This window comes from Macaca fascicularis, chromosome 1 (assembly GCF_037993035.2).
Source record: "Macaca fascicularis isolate 582-1 chromosome 1, T2T-MFA8v1.1".
NCBI classification, from domain to species: domain Eukaryota; kingdom Metazoa; phylum Chordata; class Mammalia; order Primates; family Cercopithecidae; genus Macaca; species Macaca fascicularis.
This window is the reverse complement of record NC_088375.1, coordinates 53,390,872-53,412,336: the sequence shown is the minus strand read 5'-3', so window position 1 is coordinate 53,412,336 and position 21,465 is coordinate 53,390,872. Positions and strand designations below refer to the sequence as shown.

The 21,465-nt window shown below is 38.0% G+C and overlaps 1 long non-coding RNA gene across 1 annotated transcript in view; it reads left to right on the top strand.

Annotated features, from left to right (window-relative positions):
• Positions 1 to 619: 619 nt before the first annotated feature.
• Positions 620 to 21,465, top strand: part of LOC135969393 (uncharacterized) — a 50,850-nt gene continuing 30,004 nt past the window's right edge. Inside the window, exon 1 of the long non-coding RNA XR_012428598.1 lies at positions 620 to 969. This is a non-coding gene — a long non-coding RNA (uncharacterized lncRNA). The remainder of the gene's footprint in view (positions 970 to 21,465) is intronic.

The window sequence follows — 21,465 nt, the reverse complement described above, 5'->3', positions numbered from 1 at the left end:
GAAACAGTGATCTTATCTTTCCCCTAGCAGGATTTATTTTCATTCCTAACAGTTAGAGGAGGTAACTAGAATTATTTCCAATACTTTCCAAGAAGATGCTCTAAGAAGTAGAAGGGAGACAGTTGCCTCTTTTTCTTAAATCAATAAAGAAATAAGTATTTTTGAAATTTCTTACCTCCCATAGGCCTCCTTAAGCATAGAATGATATCTAGTTTTCATTGTCTTGTCCGGGAGTAGAAATTGGAACGATTTACTGTTGAGGAAAGAGAGAGACCGTCTCATATTGTTTTTATATTGTTTTATACTCAGTACCTATTTTAAGAAAAAAACAGTGAAGTACAACTGAAGACAGGCAGCCCGGCGCCAGTCCCGGAACCAGGCCCGGGTCTGCCTGGCCTAAACCCAGTAGTTAAAAATCAACTCATGACTTAGAAACCAATGTTCCTGACATTGTATAGAAGAACACTGTGAAACTCCCGGCCCTGTCCCGTTTCTCTCTGACCACTGGTGCATGCAGCCCCTGTCACGTATCCCCTGCATGCTCAAATCAATCACAACCCTTTCATGTGAAATCGTTAGTGATGTGAGCCCTTAAAAGGGACAGAAATTGTGCACTCGGGGAGCTCGGATTTTAAGGCAGTAGCTTGTCGATGCTCCCAGCTGAATAAAGCCATTCCCTCTACAACTTGGTGTCTTAGAGGTTTTGTCTGCAGCTCCCCCTGCTGCATTTCTTGGTTCCCTGACCGGGAAGCAAAGTAACTGACAGAGGGCGAGGGCGGAGGCAGCCCCTTAAGCAGCTTAGGCCTGCCCGGTGGAGCATCCCTGCTGGGGACTCAGGCCAGCCTGAGTGACGCAATCCAAAGAGCGCTCCCGGGTAGGCAATTGTCCTCGTGGAATGCCTCACCAGAGCAGCGTGTAGCAGGCAGGCCCCCAACAGATGGCACTTGGCGTCGGGGCATCTGAAACTTGGTAAGACTAGTCTTTGGAACTTGCCCAATCCATTTGAGTGGAAGCATGGCCTGATCACCCACAGTGTGCCTGTATCGGCACTTTTGTTCCGGTTTTGTCTTGACTTAAATTGCAAGATACTTTGGTTTTGGTTTTGACTTGGCTTAAATTTCTTGGTACTTGGATTTTGAATTTCGTGGTATTCTGATTTTGGTTTGGTATAAACGATAAAAGTGTGTGTGTACCCTCTTTACCCATTCTTTGTTTTGTGGTGAGTGTGTGTGGTGTGAGCGTAGTATTTTGTCTCGGGAAAACATGGGCCAGGCGCAAAGTAAGCCCACTCCATTGGGAACTATGTTAAAAAATTTCAAGAAAGGAAAAAAGAGGGGAGGCAGATTTTATATAAAAGGAATGTTATATGGTAAATTATTGTCCTGAAATAAATTAACTGGTTGTTGTTTTTTTTTTAAAGTTTGTAATAAGTCAAAAAGTTGAGATATGTTAAAAAAAATTTGTGAAAGTTGTAAAAGAAAAAAGTTATAAAAAGATTTTATGCAAAAAATGTTGTATAATTTAAAAATAATAAGGCCTCCTGAGTACTACTGAAGAAACAGTTTATGTGCAAGGTATATAAGAAAAGTAAAATATACCTTTGGTAAAAATATTATAAGGAGGCATAAGAACGTGGATTTTTACCTACATTAAAAGGTTAAAAAATTATTGTTTTGAAAGTTTAAGAAAGTTTTGAAACATTAATTGTAAAAAAAATTCTGTGTGTAAACATATTAGCTAAAGTTAAAAAGGTATCATCCAGTTTTTCTGTGAACTGGACATTAAAGTAAAAATGAAACAGGTTTTTCTTAAAGCATCAATCTACTCTTTAACAAAAATTATAAAAGATTAAAAAGAGTCTATACAATCTTACCTCATGGTCAAACATAAAAAATTAAGTAAATATGTCTACAAGGTTTTATTAAAATTAAGATTAACATCAATAACACACTAATATAAAGGTAAAATTTAACTTATCTGGTATAAAAATCGTACAAAAAGCATTATTAAATATAAAATGGTGTTTAGCCTTTTTTTGGTCTAAAAACTAATAAAAATAGGTGCTAAACGAAACATTAATTTTATTAGAAGATCATAGAAGTTAAAGACTTAAAACAAACTTTGGTAATTAAGACAGCATATCAAGATGTAAATGCCTGGTTGAAATCTATCAAATATTCCATCTGCAAGTTAAACAAAAATAATTGTTATGCTTGTGCACATGACAGGCCAGAGGCCCTGATTGTCCGCCTTCCACTAAAGTGGTCCTTCAGTCGACCACGTGTGGGTTGCATGGTAGCTCTTTTCCAGGATTCTACAGCCTGGAGTAATAAGTCATGCCAAGCTCTCTCTGCTATATCCCAAAGTCCCTGTGGGTCAGCCCCAGAGGGCCATCCAGCTTCTGTCTCCCAACACTAACTTCACTTTGTCTCTCTCATGGCAGGGAGGAAACTTAGCATTCCTTGGAGACCTGAAGAAGGGAGCAGTGAGCTTAAGAATTTTCAAGAGCTTATCAATCAGTCAGCCCTTGTTCATCCCCGAGCGATGTGTGGTGGTATTGTGGTGCACCTTTACTGGGCAGTCTGCCAAATAACTAGAGTGGCACTTGTGCTTTAGTCCATTTGGCTATCCCTTTCACCCTGGCATTTCATCAATCAGAAAAAGTAAAAATAATAATAATAATAATAATAAGACATCGTAAAGCAAGAGAAGCCCCTTATAGGTCTTTCAACTCTCACATCTATTTAGATGCAATTGGAGCCCCACAAGGAATACCAGATCAATTTAAAGCTTGAAATCAAATAGTTATAGGATTTAAGTTAATATTTTGGTAGATGACAGTCAATAAAAATGCAGATTAAGTAAACTACATCTATTACAACCAACAGCAATGAACTTCTCATGAGTTAAAAAGAAAAACTCATGTCGGTGCCAGCCCTGAGGCTACCTGACCTGACAAAACTCTACACTCTGTGTGTCAAAAATAAATAAATACTAAATAAATAAATAAATAAATAAATTAATTAATTAAATGGCAGTTTGAGTTTTAACCCAGATTGTAGGGCCCTGGCCAAGGCCAGTGGCTTATCTCTCAAAACAACTAGACAAGGTTTCCACAGGCTGGCCCCCATGTCCAAGGGCCCTGGCAGCAACGGCCCTGTTAGCACAAGAAGCAGATAAGCTAACTCTTAGGCAAAACCTAAACATAAAGTCCCCCCATGCTGTGGTGATTTTAATAAATACCAAAGGACACCATTAGCTAATAAATGCTAGACTAGCTAGATACCAAAGATTGCTCTGTGAAAATCCCTGCATAGCCATTGAAGTTTACAACACCCTAAAACCCGCCACCTTGCTCCTGGTATCAGAGAGCCCAGTTAAACATAACTCTGTAAAAGTACTGGACTCCGTTTATTCTAGTGGGCACAACCTCCAAGACCATCCTTAAATATCAGTAGACTGGGAGCTGTACATGGATGGGAGCAGCTTCGCCAACCCCTGCAAAGTGACTCTGAAGAAGACGACAAGCCATGCTCCAGTCACACCTGGAAGCTGACTGGTCCACGCACGGCCGAAGCATGAGAAAACTCATCGCGGGACTCATTTTCCTTAAAATTTGGCCTTGTACAGTAAGGACTTCAACTGACCTTCCTCAGACTGAGGGTTGTTCCCAGTATATACATCAAGTCACTGAGGAAAGACAAAAGATTGCTACAGTTCTATTATTTTATGGTTATTATAAGTGTACCAGGACTCTAAAAGAAACTTGTTTGTATAATGACACCCAGTACAAAGTATGTAATCCAGGAAGTGACCAAACTAATGTGTGCTATGATGCCTCTGAACCTCCCATGATCACAGTTTTGAGAATAAAAAAGTGTCCTTTTCTATGTGACACAAGTAAAGTAATAACCAGAAAAGAAAAAAAAGAGAGGTCCCCAAAAATGTCCTTAAAATTTGACATCTGTGCTGCTATGAATAATAAGCAGCATGGGATGGGATGCAGTTCTCTAGATTAGGGAAAAAGGTTACACAGCAAAATAAGTATATCTGCCATAAATTAAGCTAATGTGCAAATGTGTGTAATTACTGGTCTTGTGTCATCTAGACTACTTTAAAAAAGGGTGAAAAAGATCCTGTTTAGCTCCACAAAAGAAAAAGTCAGCCCCTCCTGCATGAGTGGGAGCTACAACCCTTTAGAATTGGTAATTACAAATCCCTTAAATCCAAGGTTAAAAAAAAAAAAAGAAAGAAAGAAAACACATATCTCTGGGCATCAATAGAAAAAAGACCAGATCTTAGTGTAAGCATCCTAATAAAAGGTGAGGTTCAAAGACACTCTCCAGAACCAGTATTTCAGACTTTCTATGATGAACTAAATGTGGGAGTACCTGAGATTCCAGGGAAAAACTAAAAATTTGTTTTTGCAATTAGCTGAGCATGTAGCTCAGTCTCTAAATGTCACGTCATGTTATGTTTGTAAAAAAAACTGTAATAAGAGATCAATGGCCATAAGAATCCCAAGAATTAGTGCCTGCAGACCCAGTTCCTGATGAATTCCCAGCCCAAAAGAATCATCCTGATCATCTCTAGGTTCTAAAAGTCTCAATTATTGGACAATATTGCATAGCTAATAAAAAAAAAATCACTCATTCTGTAAGATGACTTAGTTGTCTGGGGCAAAAACTGTATAATGGTACTGAAAAAACAAACAAACAAAAAAAAACAAAAAAAAAGTTACATGGTGGAGTTCCGATTACACAGAAAGAGATCCATTTAGTAAATTTCCAAGGTTGCAGACTGTCTGGTCCCACCCAGAATTCCACCAGGACTAAACGGCCCACACCAGGTTAAACTGGATCTGTAGACATACAGCCTATGCTAAGCTGCTTGACCAGTAGACAGGTGGTTGTATTATTGGCACTATTAAACCATCTTTCTTCTTATTGCCCATAAAAACAGGTAAACTTCCGGGCTTCCCTGTCTATGCTTCCCACAGAAAACGAAGCATAGCCATAGGTAATTTAAAAAATGATAAATGACCTCCTAAAAAATTATACAATACTATAGGCCTGCCACTTAGACACAAGATGGCTCATGGGAATACTGGACCCCCATTTACATGCTCAACTGAATCATACGGTTGCAAACTGTTTTAAAAAATTATCACTAATAAAACTGGTCAAACCCTGACTATTCTGTCCCAGCAAGAAACTCAGATAAGAAATGCTATCTATCAAAATAGATTCGCTCTCAACTACTTACTAGCAGCTGAAAAAGAGGTCTATAAAAATTTAACCTTACTAATTACTGTCTACACATAGATAATCAAAGGCAAGTAGTTAAAGACTTAGTCACATATGCCCACACAAGTGTAGCACAAATTCGACCCTGAAACCATGTTTAACAATTAGTTCCAAGCACTAGGAGGTTTTAAAACTCTTATAATAAAATTTATAATTGTAACAATAACTTGCTTACTGCTCCCTTGTTTGCTACCTGTACTTCTTCAAATGATAAAAAAGCTTCCTCGCTACTTTAGTTCACCAAAATGCTTCAGCACAAGTGTACTATATGAATCACTATCAATCTATTGCACAAAAAGACATAAGTTGCAAAAATAAGAATGAGAACTCCCACTAATAAAAAGTGAGAGTCTCAAAAGGGGGGAATGAGGAAAGAAAGAGACCCTCTCATATTGTTTTATACTCAGTACCTGTTTTAAGAAAAAAACAATGAAGTAAAACCAAAGACAGGCAACCCGGGTCTCCCTGGCCTAAACCCAGTAGTTAAAAATCAACTCGTGACTTAGAAACCAATGTTCCTGATACTGTATAGAAGAACATTGTGAAACTCCTGGGCCTGTTCTGTTTCTCTCTGACCACTGGTGCATGCAGCCCCTGTCACGTACCCCTGGCTTGCTCAAATCAATCACGACCCTTTCATGTGAAATCTTTAGTATTGTGAGTCCTTAAAAGGGACAGAAATTGTGCACTTGGGGAGCTCAGATTTTAAGGCAGTAGCTTGTCGATGCTCCCAGCTGAATAAAGCCCTTCTTTCTACAACTTGGTGTCTGAGAGATTTTGTCTGCGGCTCGTCCTGCTACACTATAAATGTTAGTAGTGGAATTTATCTGAGTCACACAGCACCAAAGTATATTGCTGGCGGCAAATTTGTAGGCGTCAGCAGCAACCTCAATTCTTGCCTCCTTAGAAAAAAGGACTCTTTAGAACAAAGAACTAAGGGGCATAAGACAGAAGCAGAGATCAAGGTATGTTTTAGAGCATGAGAGAAATTTATTAAAGAGTTTTAGGACAGGATTGAAAGGAAGTAAAGTACATTCAAGCAGGTGACTTGAAAGATCAAGTGTGTCATGCGCCTCTGTGTGAAGAGACCACCAAACAGGTTTTGTGTAAGCAATAAAGCTTTTTAATCACCTGGGTGCAGGTGGGCTGAGTCCAAAAAGAGAGTCAGCAAAGGGAGATAAGGGTGGGGCCATTTTATAGAATTTGGTTAGCTAAAGGAAAATTACAGTCAAATGGGGGTTGTTCTCTGGCAGGCAGGAGTGGGAGTCCCAAGGTGCTCAATGGGGGAGCTTAATCTCTTCTGCTCCAGAAACATAGAGTCTACATTTGGAATAATATTGATAGATCAATAGATAGATATTAAAAAAACTATACTTCACATAATTATTATTGTTATTATTATTTGAGACAAGGTCTCACTCTGCTGCCCAGGCTGGAGTGCAGTGGTGTGATCTTAACCCACTGCAACCTCCAGCTCCTTGGCTCACGCCTTCTTCCCACCTCAACCTTCTGAGTAGCTAGGTATACAGGCACACACCACCATACCCAGCTAATTTTGTATGTATTTGTAGAGACAGGGTTCCACCATGTTTCCCAGGCTGGTCTCCACCTCCTGAGCTGAAGCAATTCAGCCACCTCAGCCTCCCAAAATGCTGAGATTACAGGTGTGTAATGCCCAGCTGCTTCACACAATTATATCACACAGAATATATGAAACATTCTTCATATATGCCTTTCTTCTAATCTTGATTACGAGTTTCTAAAAGGAATGTACTCTGTAACATTCACCTTTTTCTTGCTTAATGTCTAGCGTTTGGTAAAACTAAACAGAATAAATACTGAAAGATTGGTATTTAAACAAAAATAAGATAATATGGCAAAATTTACAACATAAATGAAATCTAGGCAAGAATTTAAGACAAATGAAGAATAAAAGAAAACATAAAATGTAGTCTAACATCTTTGTTGTATCAGAAGAGCTTTGAATTTTCAAAACAGTACTTTTGACAGTAAAATAGTAATTGTTCTTGTGTGTCTATACATATGTAACATATGTTATTAAGAGTTTGGAAAAAGTATGTGAAGCATGTTAAAACATGTTTTTTAAATAAAGTTAGTTCCTACTCCTATAATAGTTAACTATCAAAAGCTCTACAACAGGTTTCAAAGTTGAAAGAGAGGAGACAACCTATGGAACAAAATCTGTGCTTTGTAGTTATAAAAATGCTAGAGGAAAAAAATCCGTCTTTTATTATTCATAGTCAGGGAACAGAGGTTGTAAACTATGTCTAGGCAGGGACCAAGTCTGTTGTTTTCATTGTTGTGTCCTAGGCACCAAGTATAATGTCTCAGTAATTATTTTTAGATTAATAATAAAAAATTCTACTTTTTATGTCTAGAAAATATTTCTTTTTATATAATGTCCTTTCATATAATGGCAAGTGTGATATAAAATAAAAATCACAGAAGAAATAACAACCTGTCATTTAATGTGCCACTTTGGTTCTAATATACACATATTGCATGTATTATAGTAATACCAAGACAATAATAATCAAAGACAGTATTTTATTTAAATTAGATATTTTAGAACTAGAAATACAATTCACTACTATTATAGGTGTATATAAGGCAGCATCAGCTATGTTTAAGCAATATTCTAAATTGTAAAATGTCACATAAACTTGAATTTGTAAAGTAATTTTTGCTCCTGCAGAAACTGATGAAACATATTTTGAGACCTCGTATGAGAAACGAATGCCTTCTGTTTCCAATTAATTGATTCTATTATAAAATATTCCCCACTTCTAGAACTTTCAAAAGCAGCAAGTTCAAAGAACTTAGAATATGCATTTTATAATAAAATATATAAGTATCTTTATAGTCTTAAACAGACATCTTTTATAGATCTTAACCAAACTTTGATGAAATTCCTCAAATACCATTGTACTTAAGTAATTGGTTAGAATAGTATAGAAAGTAGTATTAGTAAAGCTAACACAAAGGAAATATAAGAACATACTCAGCATCAGGACAGAAACCATAGTATACAAATACCAACACCTTTTATTTAATTAGAAAATTTTTTGAGACAGGATACTTGGTCTGTCACCCAGGCTGGAGTACAATAGTGCGATCTTGGCTGTCTGTTACCTCCATCTCCTAGGCCCAAATGATCCTCCTGTCTCAGCCTCCCAAGTAACTGGGACTACAGGCATGTGCCACCACACCTGGCTAATTTTTGTATTTGTTGCAGAGACAGGATTTTGTCATGCAGTCTAGGCTGGGTCTTGAACTCCTGGACTCAAGCGGTCTACCTGCCTCTGCCTCCCAAAATACTGGGATTACAGGTGTTAGCCTCCAGGCCCAGTCCATATTTCTTTTAAAAAGATTCCACATTTCAACTATCTCTCTTTAAAAGCTGTAAATGGTCTTGAAGAGTTTTTGTAGATGTTTCTGAGTTTTTTTTTCTCTCATCATTAGGTGCATAAAATAGCTTCTAAAACTTCCAAAAATGACTTCCAAAAACTTCCATCATATTTTATGGCTCATTTTACTTTTGTTTGTAAACTACCCTCATTCATCAATTTCCAATGGAAGGTAGCACCACATATACATCATAAACACAACAAAATTATTTTACACTCAGGTACTTTTTTCATGCAAATTGTAAGAGAAGGTAATTAAACATTAGATAAATTTTGTTGTTTTGGATTTTCCAATGGTTTGAGCAAATTAAGTAAAGTAATTGAAGACAGGTGAAATCCAGACTGATGAATGCAGGCATAAAACCATACAAAAATTCACTCTCCAGAATGCTTACGTGATATTCCCTGTGTCAAAATACTATTCTTCCCTATACATATACACAACTGTTATTTTTCAGTTAAAAATACATTTCTTAATGTTATAAAAATACTGTTTTACAGTTCTTTTTAGATATCCTGGTATCCTTTTAAGAGGGCAGTAGTGAGTAATATTAAAAAAAAAAAAAACTCGACTTGCAGTTAGGATAATTCTGTTGTATTGCTAACTAGATAGTAACATGCTGTGGGCAAAGGCAACTGTCTTAAATTCTTCACTCATTCTTTAATAATCCACAATATTATGGTATTGAACTAAATGTTAGTAAGTGATTTTCAGACATGAGTCTCTCTTCTTTCTCTTGTTTCCTTAATTAAACAATCTGACTGTGCTTTTTGAATTTTGGGCAACCAGTGTGTGATAAAATGACATTAATAGAAGAGGCTGTTATCAAATTTTAGTAATTTACCAGAATGGAAACAAACTGGGAGAAATTTGAGAGGAGATAATTATATGATGAAAACTTCAGATTCCACATTTAATAAAAATAAAAGAAAAAGAAAATGAATATATATAACTTTATAATAAAATTATGTTAAGTAATATAAAAATTCAAATTTCCTTTACTTACTTCTTTACTAATTTCAGCTTATTGGATTTGGGGGGTTTTATTTGAGATTCACATACGAATAACTTTTGTTGACATTTTGTTTCTTGGGCCTCTAAGTTATGGATACCTAATGAGCTATCCTAGTAGGTGTGTTTTCACCTGAACCCATACTTTTGTCCTAGTAGAATTTAGTGAGAAAAAACTACCTCTTGTGTAACATATATGATTTCCAAAGTTATTATAAACTTATACTTAATCTTATTTTTGTAAGAACAGTTTTATGCAAATTGAGAAATAATTAGGAATGGTTATTGATCAGCTATCTTAAAATTAAAGATGTTATGGACATTAAGAAGTATAATTTAATCTGCATTTCTCAGATTAAGAATTTTTTAAAAATGAAATTGTGCCTTTTTATTCTTTCCACATAAGATAAGGATTTACTTCATTTTGGTTTTACACACAGACCAGTGCAAGCAAAAACAATATATTATTTCTATCAAATGATCCCCCCAAGTCTACCACAATGAGATTTCTAGGAAAGAGGCATAAGCATAGATAATTTTAGGAATAATAGCTATTTTGGTTGAGGAACAAGACAAGTAAAATCACTTTATGATTACATAATTTGAGCTCTATGCCCTACTTAGGAAAGGAGAGATTGGAGAAAAGAGGAATTAAAGAATTCAAAAAATAATATTGTATGAGTTGTCACTGGATAAAAAGGTAGAATTGGAGGTGGATTTGGTAATTGAGAGGAAGGTGAACCTTGGAGAAAGGTTTGAGGTTAAATAAGGGTTCATGTGAGAAGAAATTCTAGATGAAAAACATGCTGGATGGGATTAATGACAGATGAGACTTTACAGAAGAAAAGTTTAGGAAACTTGAAACAATAGCAACAGAAACTACTTGAAAAGAAATAAAGATTAAAAACAAAAAACAGCTACATCAAGATCTGTAGGCTACCCACCAACATCTTTTTATATAGTATCTGGAATTGCCAAATGAGAGAAAAGTGGAGAGAAAAATAATTTGGAGACATAATCTTCAAAGATTTTCCAAAATGATAACCATAAACCCAAACCTCAATGAACCCAAATAATAAGAAAAATGAAGTCAACTATAAAAGGCATACCATAAGCAAATTACATAAAACCCATAAAAGGGAAAAAATACTTAAAGAAATCAGAGAAAAATACAGCTATGGACAGAGGATCAAATATAAAGAAAATAGATCTCATGTCAAAACAATACGAGCTATAGGACAGTAAAGCAATGTCTTCAAAGTACTGAAATGAAAATAACTGCCAAATGAGAATTATTTAACTAGTGAAAATATCTTCAAAATACAAAGACAAAATAAAACATTTAGAATACATAAAAAAGTATTGGAAAAAAATCATCAGAAAATTAAAGAACTGCTTCAGGTAGCAGTAAAATGAAACCATATAGTAACTTAGACCTTCACAGAAAAAGAGCAATAAAAATCATAAATCTATGTGTAAATATAAATAATATTTTTGTTGTTATTTAAATTTGTGTTAAAGATTGTGACTGTTTAAGTAAAAATAATAGCAATGTACTGTGAGGCTTATAACATGTCTAATATAAAAGGCAAACATATAAAAACAATATCATATAAGGCAGGAAAGGAGAAATGAAATTATATTGTTGCAAGGAATACATACTATATATGAAGTGGTATAGCACATTAACAAAGACTGTGATAATTGAATAAGTTAAAAATGTACACTACACACTATAACACAGCCACTAAAATAATAAAAGAAGGATTTACAGCTAATAAATCAAAAAACAGCATAAAGTAGGATCATGAAAACATTTAGTCCATAAGAAGGAAGAAAATTGGAGAAAGAAAAGCAAATGATAGATGGAACAAGTACAAAACAATTAACAAGGTAATTGTCACATTAATGATTACATTAATTGTAAGTAGTCTAAACACCCCAATAAAAAGTCAGACTGTGGCAGGCATAGTGGCTCACGCCTGTAATCCCAGCACTGTAGGAGGCCAAGGCAGGAGGATCACCTGAGGTCAGGAGTTGGAGACCAGTCTGACCAACACGGTGAAACCCTGTCTCTACTAAAGATACAAAAGTTAGCTACTCATGAGGGTAGGCATCTGAAATTCCAGCTACTTCAGAGGCTGAGGCAGAAAAATCACTTGAACTCAGGAGGCGGAGGTTGCATTGAGCCAAGATTGCACCACTGTACCACGCCAGCCTGGATGACAGAGTAAGACTCTGTTTCAAGAAAAAAAGTCAGACTGTCAGACTGCATAAAAAACACGCCCTATTTGTGGGCTGCTTATGAGAAGCCTATTTAAAGATAAAGATAAAATAGGTTAAAAATAAAAAGACAGAAAAAGATATATCGGGCTAAATCTAAAGATCAGAGAATTCTGCCATTCGTGAAAGGCAAAAACGATAACATTTCTCCTGTCTTTCCAGAAAATTTGCTGAAAGCCACAGGCAAAAAATAAATAAATGAAAAATAACAAGTCACATGCTTGGTAAAGAATATGTCTATAAAATATGTTTAAAAATGTAATAGCTTACTAATAATGCAGACTAATTCATTGATCTATGTACAAATTTTTTCAGCTTAGGTAAAGGACTTTCCTTCTAGTCCTAGTTTAGTAATCATTTTTATCATGAATGAATGTTGAATTTTGACAAATGTATTTTCTCTAGCAAGAGAATTATATCATTTTTCTACCTTAATCTGTCAATACAGTGATTATACTAATTTTCAAGGGTTAAACCAGTCTTACGTATGCCAGATAAAACTTACTTGGTCATGATATGGTTTTATTTTAGTATATTGCTGGATTTCATTTGCTAATATTTTGTTGGAGATTTTCTTTATTTATATGTTTATTGGTAATAACAGCCTCGAGTTTTCTTATTTTTATCTTGCTTTTGTGTCAGAGTACTGCAGACTTCATAAAATGAATGAAAAGTTTTCCCTGGTCTTTTATTTTGTGAAAAATTTGCATACAATTGGTATTACTTCTTCCACACATGATAAGAAGAAATGTCTATTGAAGATACCTTGATTGCAAATTTTTGTAGTTGTTGGAATTTTTAAAATTATGAATTCAACTTATTAACAGATATAGGATTACATAAACCTAATACAGTGTTATCATTTTAATGTTTGTAGCATGCGTTATGATATCCCTCTTTCACTTATTGGTAATTTGTGTTTTTCACCTTTGTTTTGCTCTAAGTGGCTTGATTTAGCAATTATAGTATATCGTTCTTTTCAACCAACCTCTATTGGTGTTATTGATTTCCATTATTTTTAAAAAAGTAACTATGTTCATTTCTACATGCACTTTTAATACTTCTTTATTTTTGTGTTAGGTTTAATTTTCTCCTGTTTCTTAATCTCTATCCTTTAAACGGAAGCTTTTTCATTGTTATGGAATATTTTTATTTAATAAATTTTTCTTTACTGGTCCGTTTGCATCACACAGCCTTTATATGTTGTCCTTTCATTTACAATTTGTTTAAAATATTTTCTAATATCCACTGTGTGTGTGTGTTTTTTTTTTTTTTTTTTGACTTGTAGGTTAATTAGAATGGTGACATTTCCTTTACAAGTATTTGAGTATTTTATAAATATCTTTCTGTTCTCTCATCTATTTACAGTTTAACTATACTGTGACCAGAAAACATACGTTATATTATTTCTACTATTTCATTTTTCTTTCTTTTTCTTTTTTTTTTTTTTGAGACAGAGTCTTGCTCTGTTGCCCAGGCTGGAGTGTGGTAGTGCAATCTCGGCTCACTGCAACATCTGCTTTCTGGGTTCATGCCATTCTCTTGCCTCAGCCTCCCGAGTAGCTGGGATTACAGGCATGTGCCACCACGCTTGGCTATTTTTTGTATTTTTAGTAGAGACAGGGTTTCGCCACATTAGTCTGGCTGGTCTCGAACTCCTGACCTCAGGTGATCCGCCCTCCTCGGCCTCCCAAAGTGCTGGTATTAACAGGCGTGAGCAACCGCATCCAGCCAGCCACGGTGCGTGGCCTATATTATTTGAATTACTTAACCATGATCCAGGATTTGACTTACCTTAATTAATGTTCCATGCCCACTTGAAAATAGTACATATTCTTTCATTGTTGGGTATAGTGCTGCATAAATACAAATTATAGCAAATTGGTTGATAGTTTTGGTTGAATATTTTAAATCCCTGCTGATTTTATTGATTCTCCTGGTTACTAAGAAAGGAATGTTAAAGTCTACAACTATAATTTTCTAAGTTGCTACATTTAAAGTAGATGTCTTACAGACAATGCACAGTTGGTTGTGCTTTTCAACGTTTTAACGTCAATCTCTGTATTTAACTGTAATATTTAGATTATATATTCTTCTTGTAATTATCCATATACTTGGATTAATATATACCAACTTTTTAGTTCTATGAGCTTTTCTTCATTTTATTGGCTCAGTCTCATTCTTAGGCATACCTTTTGTCTAGAGTTGGTTTTCTCAGTGATCTTTGTCTTTCTGCCCAAGATAGACAATTCCCTAGAATCTATAATAAGCCTTGTGTCACAAGAATTTTCCAGCTCCTTTACAAGATCCTTTCTCAGTGGCCAAGGATCTTTGTCACTCTGGGTTTAAGAAGGTTTCTTGTGGTTACTATTCCCCTTGAAGTATATTCATTTTGCTGCTCTTTCTACTGTAACAAAGGCTTCCATTCCACAGAGGAATGGACGGAGTAGAGTTGTATGTTCCTATTCTGTAGCAGCAGCTACTTCCTTCCAAGGCCGCAACACTCCAGGAAGCTTCTTTGGTGTCCTTCCCTGCTCTCAATATCTCTCATGAACCCCTGTTGAGGCCAATGAAGAAGAAATTCTTAGTGAGGTCAAATTCCCCTCACAACTTTCAGGGTTTCTAATTTATCACTCTAGTAATTTGTCACTTGACCTTTAGAAAGTTCTTAAAAGTGTGGCTAAAATCACCAGACCTTCTTTCAAGTGGGACTTCTTTTCATCTTACAGTCTGCTCCAGGGAAGCTCTTGTTTGTCTCTCCTTTAATTAAGTCTTTGTCTTTCCTTAGATTTCAAACTAATTGGTTGCCCTGTGACCTTAGGTCTCTAATAAGCTCAAGCTCAAGTAAATACATGATCTTTGTAGCGTAATAAGAAAGCCGTTAGACAAATTTGACAGTTTGCTGGAACCAAGAATGATTCATGAATTGAAAAGCATTCAGAGCCAGAGGAGTTTAGGAGAGCTCCACCCAGCAGCATGAGCAGCAAGCTGTTTTAGGCCAAGAAAAGAAACATGCGGGAAAGAGAGTTTCTGGGTTGCCAGATGAGTTGGTCTCCCCTGTGTGAGACACCCATGGGGAGCCATGGGCGGCCTCTGAGGAGAAAAGTCTCCTAATTGCCTTCATGTCTTTATGACCCCAGAGCAAAACTGCTCAGCGGCGTGCCACAGGTTGCTCAGGAGTGTTATACTCCCTTGAAGCAGTGGAGTATAATCAAACATGTTGGCTTTTCCTGAAACCCACTCCTCCCACCCATTTCAATCCCGATAAGTTAAAGATCTTAAGTAGTTTAAACACATGCCTTTGCTCGAGGAAATTCACAGAAACCGCCACTGCTATACATCTTCCTGAATGATTCAGGAGTTCTCCTTCACTGATTAACCCTTTTCCTCATCCCTTCCTCCCCCTCCCATCTGCCCCAAGAATAAAGAGCTTGTAAACCAATAAATTAGGTGGAGGCCCAGAGCTCGGGGCCCTGAGCAAGCTTCCGAGGCTCTGGTCCCCTGGACCCACCTTTTAAACTCTTACTCTGTCTCTTTCTAATTCCTTTGTCTCCGCTGGGCGCGGGGTACCTGCCGGGTGGTGTAGCGCTGGTTTCCCCAACATCTGGTGCCCAACGCGGGTCTCCCCTTAATCTGTACAAATAATCCAGTGAAGGAACACCAGAGCATGGAAAGTGGAGGACAACTGACAAAGGACGCGCCAGTACATTTTCACTTCAAGCTCTACGGGTAAGTAGGGCGCTCAGGGTAACCTCGCGAAAATATGGGTCAGGCTGAGAGGAAGTTTGCTAATTACTTAAGACTGGTTCGGCAGTTATTGTGCCACGGAGGGGTAATTGTGAGTACCCCAAATCTCACATCTTTGTTCCATCTCCTAGAAAAGCATTCTCCTTGGTTCTCAGAATATGGAACCATGAATGTAAAAGATTGGGACAAGGTCGGATCAGACTTAAAAGGAGCACAACAAGACGGCCATGATATTCCCTTCTCTGCTTGGTCTGTGTGGTGGGCAATTAAAACAGCACTGGAGCCCTTCCACACTGAGGAGGAGAAGGAGGAGTTTCAGGATGACATAGAAAAGTTTAATAATCAGGAGTCTAATTATCAGCAAAGTGAACCATCACAATCTAGTTTTAAAAAGGGGGAGAAATGGGAATGCATATATGCTAACCTCCAAAAACTTATAAAAGAAACAGTGCCACCTACTGCGCCTTTAGGGGAAGGTCCGGAATGACCACCCCGCCTCAGCTTATGAATGTTTGGAACTGGAGCCTGAGAGAGGCTAGCTGTTCCCATTATTGCATGCCCCTCCATTAACTGTGGTGAAGGGAAGTTTCAGGCTTGCCCAACAGCCAGTTATGGTAAGGGAATGATCCAGGCTTCTCCGCCTGTTAATTATGGTAGAGGAATGCTGCCAGCCGACCCAAATACAAATTATGGTGCAAGGAGAATCCAGGCATCCATTCGCCAGACACCAGACATGGGGGATTTGGATGCTTGGCAGTTTCCGGTAATTACTTCTCCAGCTGAGGAGCCCGGAGAACATGCTCAAGCACGCTGAGAGCTATTTCCTTTTAAAATATTAAAAGACTTAAAGCAAGCAACTGGACAATATGGGCCAAATTCTCTTTATGTTCATTCCTTGTTACAATCTGTGGCTTATAACCAGCGTTTAATACAGTCATTAGCCCTACCCACCCTGTCCCCCTCTGAATTTCTCCAATTTAAAACCTGGTAGATGGATGAAGCAACAAATCAGGCATGCAGAAATGCTCAAGCCCAACCTCCCATTAATATCACATCTGATCAATTGCTTGGAATTGGGCAGGCATGGGGTACTCTAAATCAACAGATGGTAATGGGTGATGAGGCTGTTGATCAGCTCAGAACTATATGCCTAAGAACCTGGGAAAAAATTCACGACCCTGGTACTACTTATCCTTCTTTTAACTCAGTTTGACAGGGTCCAAGGGAGACTTATCTAGATTTTATCGCCCGTTTGCAAGACGTGGCTCAAAAAGCTATTTCGGATTCTCATGCCAGAAAAGTGATGGTTCAGCTGCTTGCTTATGAAAATGCTAATACAGAATGTCAGGCAGCAATTAGTCCTATTAAGGGAAAGGCAGATCTAAATGAGGAAAAACTTTAAGTGAATACATTAAAGCCTGTGATGGCATTGGGGGACACTTATATAAGTCCAGCCTCCTTGCTCAGGCAATGGCTGAACTAAGGGTAACAGAAAACACAGGAGTGTTCCCTGGATCTTGCTATAATTGTGGACAAATAAGACATACAAAAAGAGAGTGTACAAACAGCCAAAAAAGGCAAAACGAAGGAGGAAAAAGCAGGGAAGCAGGTACCTGTCCCAGATGTAAAAAAGGAAAACACTGGGCTAATCAATGTCATTCAAAGTTTGGTAACAGTGGACAGCCCTTGTTGGGAATTGGACAGAGGGGCAGAGGGGCCAGTCCCAATTCAAAACGGGGCATTTTCATTTCAGGACGGGACGTCCCCAACTCCAAATGGAGTGTTCTTGACACAGTCTATCCCTGTACAAATGTACAGCAGCTAAAAGTGGGGCAGTAGATTTATTCTGAACCTAAGCCGTATCCCTCCTCCCTGGGGAGCCTCCTAGGAAGGTCCCAAAGGGGATTTTATGGTCAATTGCCAAATGGCACGGTGGGACTTATACTGGGAAGGTCCAGCTTAAACTTAAAGGGAATTCAACTACATACTGGAGTAGTGGACTCTGATTGCCAGAGAGAAATTCAAATTCTTATCTCCTCCGCTGTTCTCTGGAGTGCTAATCCAGGTGACAGAATAGCTCAACTGTTGCTTTTGCCATATGTTAAGTTAGGGGAAAGCTCAGAAAAAAGAACAGGAGGATTTGGAAGCACAAATTCAGCAGACAAGGCTGCCTATTGGGTAAACCAAGTCTGACAATAGACCTATTTGTATGGTCACTATTCAAGGAAAACAATTTGAGGGTCTGTTCAACACAGGAGCAGATGCGTCGATCGTAGCTCTTTATCAATGGCCAAAAAACAGGCCCAAACAAAAAGCCCCAGTGGGTCTTGTTGGGGCTGAGGGTTTGCTTGTATCTCACCAGAAGAGAATCAACTTCCTGTCTGGGTGCCCACAAGACATCTTAAGCTGTGCCATGAGCTAGAATCCAAGGAAGAGGGAAAGAACTTGGAACGTCCCTGCACCCCCAGTTCATCAGATTGCTCAAATGAACATCTCTGTTGAGCAGATGGAAACCAGTAAAACTTGCCAAGCAACTCCACTGACTTGGGGGCAGATGAAGAGACTAACTCACATTGCAGAAGAGAACCTGAGGTCTCAGAACAAGCCACTGACCACCAGTAATTTAATGGTAGCTATGATGGCGGTAATATCCCTGGTGGTGAGTCTCCCTGTAGCAGAGGCAGATCAAAATTACACTTACTGGGCCTACATTCCATTCCCACCACTGATTAGGCCTGTTACATGGTTAGACACCCCAGTGGAGGTTTATGTTAATGATAGTGTCTGGATGCCTGGACCAACAGATATCCGAGGTCCTATTCATCCAGAGGAGGAAGGAATGTTAATGAATGTTTCCAGAATATCCAGAATTGTGGAAATTAATGATGACTCAAACCCCAATTCACATTTGGAAAGGAGGATATAAAACAGAGACCCACAGTAAAAAAACTTTGATTTGTTGTAGCCATGACCTCTAATTGGCCGGTCCCATTGCAGAGTTGTGTTAAACCTCCTTTTATGTTAGCAGTGGGAAAAACTAATATCCTATCTGACTCTCAAACCATATCATGCCTCAACTGTCATCTTTTTACCTGCATTAATTCTACCTTTAATACAGATAATAGCATTTTACTGGTTAAGGCCCAAGAAGGAGTTTGGATACCTGTTTCCTGCAATAGACCTTGGGACGCGTCTCCCTCCATACATATTATCACTGAAGTACTAAAAGGGAATACTTAATAGATCAAAAAGATTCATATTTACTTTAATAGCTGTGATCATGGGCCTTATAGTTGTCACATCTACTGCTGCTGCTGCTGGTGTTGCTTTGCACTTGTCTATTCAAACTGCGAGCTTTGTGGATAGTTGGCAGAAAAATTCTTCTAAGCTTTGGAATTCCCAAAGCCAAAGAGATCAAAAATTGGCAAATCAAATTAATGATCTCTATCAAACAGTAATTTGGATGGGAGATCGGATTATGAGCTTGGAGCGTAGAATTCAAATACAATGTGATTGGAATACTTCTGCTTTTTGTATTACTCCTAGCTCTTATAATGCCACTGAACACCAATGGGAGATGATTAGATGTCACCTACAAGGAAAAGAAGATAATTTAACACTAGATATTGCTAAACTGAAAAAACAACTTTTTGAGGTATCTCAGGCTCATCTCAGCCTGTTGCCTGGAGCTGATATTCTTACTGGAGTCGCTGATGGCCTTTCTAACATTAATTCTTGAAAGTGGATTAAAACCATAGGTGGATTAACCATTGCAAATTTTATTTTGGTTTACGTCTGTTTATGCTGTTTGTTTTTAGTCTAAAGATGCGGACGGTGCCTTGGGAGAGAAACCAGACACCATGAACAAACTGTGATAGCAATGGCGGTTATTAATAATAAAAAAATAGTAATAGAGACAAAAAAGGGGGACATGTGGGAAGGAGAGTTTCTGGGTTGCCAGATGAGTTGGTCTCCTCTGTGTGAGACATCCAAGGGGAGCCATGGGAGGCCTCTGAGTAGAAAAGTCTCCTTATTGCCTTCATGTCTTTATGCCCCCAGAACATAACTGCTCAGCAGCGAGCCACAGGTTGCTGGGGGAGATAACACTCCCTTGAAGCAGTGGAGTATAATCAAACATCTTGACTCCTCCTGAAACCCGCTTCCACCTTTTTCAGTCCCCATAAGTTAAAGATCTTAAGTAGTTTAGACACATACCTTTGCTCGAGGAAATTCACAGAAACCGCCACTGCTATACATCTTATTGAATGACTCAAGAGCTCTCCTTCACTGATTAATCCTTTTCCTCATCCCTTCCTACCCCTCCCATCTGCCCTAAGAGCAAAGAGCTCATAAACCAGTAAATTGGGTGGAGGCCGAGAGCTCAGGGTCCTGAGCAAGCCTCCGAAGCTCCAGTTCCCTGGACCCTCATTTTAAACTCTTATTCTGTCTCTTTCTAATTCCTTTGTCTCCGCTGGACTCGGGGTACCCGCCGGGTGATGTGGGGCTGGTTTCCCCAACAAAACAAAAAAGAGAAATTGTCTGATTGGCTACAATTATGTATCTGTCTTATCTGGGTATGGCGTGATGAGGCATGTGCTTTATTGGGGCATAGTCTGATCCTTGACTACCTACAATTGCCTGAAGTTCAGCTGTTTGGATGAAAGCCAGCTGTTTGTTACAAAACTATACTAATGAGCTTGGTTTTTCCTCCCTTCCTCCCTTCCTCCCTTCCTCCCTTCCTTCCTTCCCTCCCTCCCTCCCTCCCTCCCTCCCTCCCTCCCTCCCTCCTTCCTTCCTTCCTTCCTTCCTTCCTTCCTTCCTTCCTTCCTTCCTTCCTTCCTTCCTTCTTTCCTCCCTCCCTCCTCCTCTCTTTTTACCTGTGCTTTTCCCCTTACTTTTTTTTTTTTTTTGGACAAGGTCTCAATCTGTTACCCAGGTTGCAGTGCCCTGGTGCAATTACAGCTCCCTGCATCCCTGAACTCCCAGGCTCCCACCTCAGCCTCCCCAGTAGCTGGGACTACACGCATGCACCACTATACCCGGCTAATTTTTGTATGTTTGTAGAGATGTGGTTTCATTGTTTTGCCCAGGCCGATGTCAAACTCCTGGACTCACGGGATCCACCTGACTCCACCTCCAAAAATGTTGGGATTACACACAGGAGCCACTGCTCCAGGCCTTGGTTTGTTTTCTTAATAAGTTGTGTTGCGGTTTGTTACATAGGAACTAAAAGTATGAAGATAGCCTCATGTCAATGACTCTCTGCTTTTTTTTTCTTTTTTTTTTTTTGAGACGCAGTCTCATTTCTGTCAGATATATTGAACCTTTACAGACTGTACTGCAGTTGATTTTGAACACATCTTTTATAAGTTTTTTAAACTGAAAGGGAGACAGAAGTTTCTATTAAATACGTCTCTTCTTGAGGCTTTGAAATAGAAGTTATCTTGAATTTAAAGGTAAAAACAAATTTCAGAGGCTCTATTCTCTGAAGGAATAGGAATAATTACAAACTGTTTTTTTAATGATAAGAAATATAAATTGGTCATATAAAACTAATTTAAAAAAGAAAACTTTATTAAGGTAATTACCACAAAGGTTTTGATACTGTAAAACAAATATACATGAAAAATATGAAAACATCCTAAACAACAAAACTTTTGGAGTTCTGAATCAGGAGAAGTTGATATAT